This window comes from Myotis davidii, unplaced genomic scaffold, assembly GCF_000327345.1.
Source record: "Myotis davidii unplaced genomic scaffold, ASM32734v1 scaffold166, whole genome shotgun sequence".
Lineage (NCBI taxonomy): Eukaryota > Metazoa > Chordata > Mammalia > Chiroptera > Vespertilionidae > Myotis > Myotis davidii.
In genome coordinates, this window is record NW_006297385.1 from 102,569 (window position 1) to 110,371 (window position 7,803).

Here is a 7,803-nt window from a genome sequence, read left to right on the forward strand (position 1 = left end):
CTACCTCATAGAGTTACCACGGAAATAAAATTACATGACCTGCAGAAAACACCAACACAGTTGCTGGTATAGGATAGATAAGAAATGATCATTATTCCTAATGTCGGGTTGAATCATATGACATTGCTTATATTAAACCATATTTTACCTACAAAAATGGCAGTTTCATGTGGATCAAACCAACCAATATAATGATCTATGTATATGAAAGGCTAGGTGACCGACCTTACATCCATCTGACCGTCCGACCGACCTACGTGCCAATACATATGACCCGCACTGACAATTTAAAAATAAAAGTTGACTTGCGCATGCGCAATACATATAAAGCTCACACTGGCACCAATCGCACACGTGTTTTTTGATCTGTCATTGTTGATCATGAATTTGGTTGCTACTTCTATTATATAGAAAGGGTAAATAGCAATATTAAAATATTTCTTCTAATTAATTTCCTTTCAATGTGCATGAATTCGTGCACCAGGCCACTAGTAATTTAATAATATAAAGTTACATGTGAGGATAAGTGCTATTTCTCTGCCACTCCTCGCAAGTGTCTGAAGGAAATGTGCTCAGAATAGCCTACTATCTGCCCCAGTCACCTCCCTGTCCTCCTCTCCTACCACTTGTCCCCTCACTCACCCTGCACAAGGCATATGAACCTCCTGTTGCTACTCAAATGCTCCCCCTACATATACCTGCCTCAGGTCCTCTGCCATTCTGGTGACCTGGAATATTCTTTCTCAGCTAGCCACATAGTTCTTAGTCTCTTATATTCATGTCTCTGTCCTCTCCTCAAGCCTCTGACCACTCTGTGAAATAGCAGCTGCATCACTCTCCACACCCTCCTCCCTGACTTCATATTGTGTGTTTATTGTCTTCCTCACCTAATGGAATGCCTGCTCCCTGAGGATAACAACTTTGTCTTGATCACTGGTATCCCTTGGTGCCTGGCACAGAGCAGGTGCTCAATAAATACTTGTTGAGGGAGTGAATTTGTAAATGACAGAATACAATTAGCAGAAAGGCTCCGGTTGGCCAAAAATATAGCCTTATTCTTTTCTGTCTCTGTAGAAGCACGATCTTTGACATCAGCTCTCCTGGGACCCTCAAGGAACACTAGAGTTCAGAATGTACTAAGGGTGAGTACAGTATGGTTATTTGTTTGCTTACATTTTACAACTAGTACACCTAAGCTTTTTTTTTTTTAATGAATTTGAAAGAATGTCAAGGGAGAGATGGAAGTCTCCTTCATTGCCCCTCTATACCAAAAGTCTAACTTCCTCAGAAGTAGTTACCGCCAGAAGTTGGGTAGGTGTCCTGCCAGACCTCTTCCCCTTCATGATCATATATGTATGTGTGTGTGTGTGTGTGTGTATTTTTTTTTAGTTTGCCATTTAAAGAGAAAAGCCATTCTATGTGATTGCTACCTCTATAGCAGCTTCCCACTGTCCTCAACAGTAATATACCTTGGAAATCTTTGTTCATAGCATGCATCAGTGTGTCATTCTTTTTTTTCAACATTTTAAACTCAGTTTTTTAAATTTACAGAAAGTAAAATTCAATCTTTGGTATATAGTTTCTGAGTTTAGGCAAATGCATGCAGTTGTGTTACTGTCACTACAATCATGACAGAAAATGGCCCCATCACCCACCCGTGTGGATGTGCTGTTCCTCCATAAACAAAAAATACAGTGTAGGTATCCTATATAATAGAAGCCTAATATGCAAATTGTCCCCTCTACTGGGAGTTTGGGAGTTCGACTGCTCACTATGACGTGCGCTGACCACCAGGGGGCGGTGCAGAACATGGCGGGCATCAGCTACACAGAGCTGGCAGCGGGCAGCAGTGGAGGCATTGCCAGCTCCGATGGACCCTGACCAGAGTGGGCCTGAGGTGGTATGGTGGAGCAGGTGAGTGGGCAGCACCAGGCCAAGACAGGTGTGAGTGGGGCCCAGTTGCCCCACCAATTGCCCCACAGATCGCGATCAGCGGCAGTGGAGGGGAACAGGGCCACCATCCAGCTCCCAGGTGCTGAGGGAGCCAGGTGGGGGCCCAATAACTCAGGTGGAGGGGGGCATGTGGGGACCCAGAGGCCCAGGTGCTGCCCAAGGCCCAGAGGTCAACTGGGACCTGCCCTTCCACGCCAGACGCTTGCGCTTCAATCGCCGGCCAGGCCTCGGGACTGTATCTGTGCACGAATTTCATGCACCAGGCCTCTAGTTTACACATAATTACACGTAAGGGTTTCGAATATGTTACATTTAAGTTTCATGGGGATTGTTAATGAATACTTTCTTGTGTTTCTTTGGGATACAGTCTAAGCAGGGGAGTGGGCCTCAGAATATGAGGGATTCCTGTTGGGCCATTTCTAAGTGGGACACCAGCCTTTGTTGGCAGGATGCAGGGAGGGTGCTTAGGGCAGCGGTTCTCAACCTGTGGGTCACGACCCCTTTAGGGGTCAAACGACCCTTTCACAGGAGTCACCAAAGACCATCGGAAAACACATATATAATTACATATTGTTTTTGTGATTAATCGCTATGCTTTAATTATGTTCAATTTGTAATAATGAAAATATATCCTGCATATCAGTTATTTACATTACGATTCATAACAGTAGCAAAATTACAGTTATGAAGTAGCAACGAAAATAATTTTATGGTTGGGGGTCACCACAACATGAGGAACTGTATTAAAGGGTCGTGGCATTAGGAAGGTTGAGAACCACTGGCTTAGGGGGTGTTGTCTGATTCTCAAAGCACCAAGACTCCAACACGGTAGAAAGTGGGAGAGTAGAAGATTCTGGCTTCCAGACTCTGGATTCAGGCAGTGATGTTGGCTCAATTGCAGACACTAGTCAGTGGAGCTTTGGGAACTGAGTGGATCTGTAACTTCTCTCTTGGCTGTTTATTGAATACCATTGCATTTCTTCATTCTGACCTAAGGTTCTGCCTAGATACCAGTAGCATGTTTGTGGGACAGTCTCTAGGGTCCAGATTTCCATCAAAGGATGCTTCTTAGCACAATTATTAACTTTCTTATTTGAAGTAATTTTAGTTTTACAAAAATGTTGTAAAAATAGTACAGAATTTACATACACATACCCATCACCCAACTTCCCCTAATATTCCTATCTTAAATAAGTTTAACACAACTGTTCAAACGAAGAAATTAACACTGGTCCAGTATTATGAACTAAATAACAGACTTTAGTCACATTTCACTAGTTTTTCCACTGATGTCCTTTTTCTGTCCCAAGATCTTATCCAGGACCCCATACTGCATTTAATTGTCATGTCTCCTTAATCTCCGATCTATAATGGTTGTTCAGAAGACAACTATGTTATTTTGTAGACTGTCTCAGTTTGGGTTTGTCTGATGTTTTCTCATGTCTAGAGGTTATGCATATTTGGCAGAACACCACAGAGGTCATGTGCCCTCCTCAGCGCATCGTATCAGGGAGTTCTTGGTGTCCATGTGTCTTATCACTGGGGCTATTAACCTGGATCACTTGGTTAAGTTGCTGTCTGCTGGGTTCCCCTTCTTCTTTCTTTCTTTCTTGTTTTTTTTTTTTTTAATAAATATTGTTGAAAGTATGCATATGTCACCCTTTTTTCCCATTGACCCTCTCCATGCCTCCCCTGCCCCCACCCCAAGCCTTCACCACCCTATTATCTGTGTCCATGTGTTATTTATATCTATACAAAAAAAAGCCTAGGTGGCTCTCACGCTACTCCCTCATGTCATCACAGGATGGCCACCACAAGATGGCCGGCAGGGGAGGGCAGTTGGGGGTGAGATCAGGCCAGAGGGGAGGGCAGTTGGGGTGACCAGGCCAGCAGTGGAGGGCAGTTAGGGGTGACCAGGCTGGCAGGGGAGGGCAGTTGGGGGCGATTGGGCTGGCAGAGGAGCAGTTAGGCATCAATCAGGCCAGCAGGGTAGCTGTTGGGGGTGAAGGGGCCGGCAGGGTAGCGGTTAGGAGGTGATCGTGCTGGTAGGCAGAAACAGTTAGGGCAATCAGGCAGGAAGGCAGGTGAGTGGTTAGGAGCCAGCAGTCCCAGATTGTGAGAAGGATGTCCAAGAGGTCTCAGATTGGAGAGGGTGCAGTCGGACATCTCCCAAGAGGTCCTAGATTGGAGAGGGTGCAGGCTGGGCTGAGGGACACCCCAATCCCCCACCCCATGCACGAGTTTTGTGCACCAGGCCTCTAGTATGCATATAAGGTCTTTGGTTAATCTCTTCACGACCTCCCCTCTCCCCGCTTCCCTCTGAGATTCATCAGTCTGTTCCATGTTTTCATGCCTATACATTGAGCGTCTGTGTGTGTCATAGCTACCAGTCAACCGTCACTTAGGTTTTTATATATATATATAGATAACTCTGCTCTTCAGGTCCTTCCTTGCTGGCTCAAAGGGTAAGAGATTCTCCTTTTTTACAGCTGCATAGTATTCCATGGTATAAATGTACACAGCTTTTTTATCCACTCATCTATTGATGGGCACTTGGGCTATTTCTACATCCTAGCTATTGTAAACTGTGCTATGAATATAGGGGTGCATACATTCTTTGTGATTGGTGTTTCGGGTTCCTTAGGATATATTTCTAGAAATGGGATCACTGGGTCAAAATGGCAGTTCCATATTTAACTTTTTGAGGAAACTCCATACTGTTTTTCCATAATGACTGCACCCGACTACTCCCACTGGCAGTGTACTAGTGTTCCCTTTTCTCCACATCCTTGCCAGCACTTGTCATTGTTGATTTGTTGATGACAGCCATTGTGACAGATATGAGGTGATGACTCATGGTTAAAATTTGCATCTCTTTGATGACAGTGACTTTGAGCATTTTTTCATATGTCTCTTGGCTACCTGTATGTCCACTTTGGAGAAGTGTCTATTTAGGTCCTTTGCCCATTTTTTAATTGGATTGCCTTTCTTTTGTTAAGTTGTATGAGTTTATTATATAATTTGGATATTAACCCTTTATTATATGTATCATTGCCAAATACGTTCTTCCACATAGTGGGCTCCCTTTTTATTTTGTTGATCGTTTCTTTTGCTGTACAGTAGCTTTTTATTTTGATGTAGTCCAATTTGTTTATTTTCTCAATTTCCTTTGCCCTAGGGGATGTATCCATAAACATATTGCTATGAGAGATGTCTGAGATTTTGCTGCCTATGGTTTCTTCTAGGATTTTTATGGTTTCCAATTTACGTTTAAGTCTTTTATCCATTTTGACTTTATTCTTGTGTATGGTGTAAGTTGGGGGTCTAATTTCTTTTTTTCTTTTTTTTCCATGTATCTGTACAATTTTCCCAGCACCATTTATTGAAGAGACTGTCTTGACTCCATTGTATGCTTTTGCCTCCTTTGTCAAATATTAATTGAGCGTAATGGCTTAGGTCGATTTCTGGGTTCTCTATTCTGTTCCATTGATCCAGATGCATGTTTTTGTGCCAGTACCAGGCTGTTTTGATTATGGTGGCTTTGTAGTATAACTTGAAATCTGGTATTGTGATTCCTCCAACTTTGTTTTTCTTTCTCAACATTGCTGCAACTACTCGGGGTCTTTTTTGATGCCATATAAATTTTTGGAGTACTTGTTCTAGATCGGTGAAATATGCTATTGGTATTTTAATAGGCATTGCATTGAATCTTTAGATTGCCTTGAATAATATACATTTTAATGATGTTGATTCTACCAACCCATGAACGCGGTATATTCTTCCACTTGTTTATATCTTCTTCTACCTTTTTTTTCTACATCGTATAGTTTTCCAAGACAGTTCTTTTGCCACCTTGGTTACGTTTATTTCTAAGTGTCATCATTTATTTGTTGCAATGGTAAATGGGATTATTTGTTTAGTTTCTCTTTCTGTGAGTTCATTATTGGTGTATAAAAAAAGCCATTGATTTTTGGGTGTTGATTTTGTATCCTGCAACTTTGCCAGATTCGTTTATTAAATCTGGTAGTTTTTTTGGTGAAGTCTTGCAGTGGTTCTCAACCTGTGGGTCACGACCCCTGAAAATACATCCTGCATATCAGATATTTACATAAGATTCATAACAGTAGCAAAATTACAGTTATGAAGTAGCAATGAAAATAATTTTATGGTTGGGTGTCACCACAACATGAGGAACTGTATTTAAGGATCGCGGCATTAGGAAGGTTGAGAACCACTGCTTTAGAGCTTTCTATATACAATATCATGTATAAAAGCTAGGTGACCAGTATGACTGGTCGCTATGACACAAACTGTGGCCAACCAACTGACTTGATTGGGGCTGGGGCTGGGGCTGGCGGCCAACCTCCTGCAGCCCCTCCCCCTGGCCAGCCCACTCCTGGTCACACCCCCCACCCCAATAGGGAGTGTGGCTGGTTGGCCAACCTTCTGCAGCCCTTCCCCCAAAGTAGCTGACCACCCCCACCCTGATCGGGGGCAGGGCTGGTTGGCCAACCTCCTGTGGCTCCATCTCCCTCCTCTCCTCGCCCCCCACCCCACCCCTGCCAGCCCAGCCCCAACCACCTGATTGGGGCGGGGCCAGCCAGACCCCACCCGTGCACGAATTTGTGCATTGGGCCTCTAGTCTGGAAAAAATGAGTGTTTTGCTTCCTCCTTTCCAATTAGGATGCCTTTTATTTTTTCTTCTTGTCTGTTCACTGTGGCTAGTACTTCCAGTACTATGTTGAATAAGAGTGGTGAAAGTGGACATCCCTATCTTGTTCCTGTTCTTAGGGGAAATGGTTTTAATGTTTGCCCATTGAGTATGATGTTAGCTGTAGGTTTGTCATAAATAGCCTTTATCATGTTGAGATATGCTCCCTGTATTCCTACTTTGCTGAGAATTTTTATAAAAAATAGGTGTTGGCCCACCTAGCATGGCTCAGTGGTTGAGCGTTGTCATATAAACCAGGAGGTCACAGTTTGATTCCTAGTCAGAGCAAGTGCCCAGGTTGTGGGCTTTGTCCCCAGTGTGGGGCATGCAGGAGGCAGCCAATTAAAGAATCTCTCTCATCATTGATGTGTGTATCTCTCCCTCCCATTGCCTTCCTCTCTGAAATCAATAAAAAATTACATATACTTTTTAAAAAGGTGGAGTTTTTCGAATGCTTCTGCATCTGTTGATATGATCATTTGGTTTTTGTCTTTCAATTTGTTTATGTGATGTATCACATTTATTGATTTGCGAATATTGAAATTGCCTTGCATACCTCAAATAAATCCCACTTGGTAATGATGTATGATCTTTTTAATATATTGCTGGATCCAGTTTGCTAATATTTTGTTGAGGATTTTAGCACCTGTGTTCATCAGGGATATTGGCCTCTAATTCTCTTTCTTGGTAGTGTCTTTATCTGGTTTTGGAATTAGGATAATGCTGGCCTCATAAAAAGAGCTTGGAAGTGGATTTTTTGTTCATAGTATTTTCTTACAACCATTTATATTTCTACTAGAGGCTCGATGCACGGAATTCGTGCAAGGGGCTTGGCCCTTGAAGCCTTGGCTTTGTCCAGAAGGTCATTCAGCTGTCCAGTCTAATTAGCATATTATGCTTTTATTATTATTACTAGAGGCCCGTTGCATGAAGAGATTCGTACAATAGGCCTTCCATTGCCCTGACTGCCGGCACCGGTTTTCCTCCAGCACCTGGGACTCAGGCCTTCACTCTGGCCAGAGCCTTCAGTCTTTGCCACTCCTGCTCCGCTGCTTCGCGCCTACATATGCAAATTAACTGCCATCTTTGTTGGGTTAATTTGCATACTCTCCTGATTGGCTGGTGGGCGTAGCGGAGGG

At 43.2% G+C, this 7,803-nt stretch overlaps 1 long non-coding RNA gene across 1 annotated transcript in view; it reads left to right on the forward strand.

The window, feature by feature from the left end:
• Nucleotides 1–7,803, forward strand: part of LOC102765440 — a 179,239-nt gene that overhangs the window by 97,856 nt on the left and 73,580 nt on the right. The window contains exons 4-5 of the long non-coding RNA XR_436156.2: nucleotides 1,075–1,142; nucleotides 1,795–1,914. This is a non-coding gene — a long non-coding RNA (uncharacterized LOC102765440). The remainder of the gene's footprint in view (nucleotides 1–1,074; nucleotides 1,143–1,794; nucleotides 1,915–7,803) is intronic.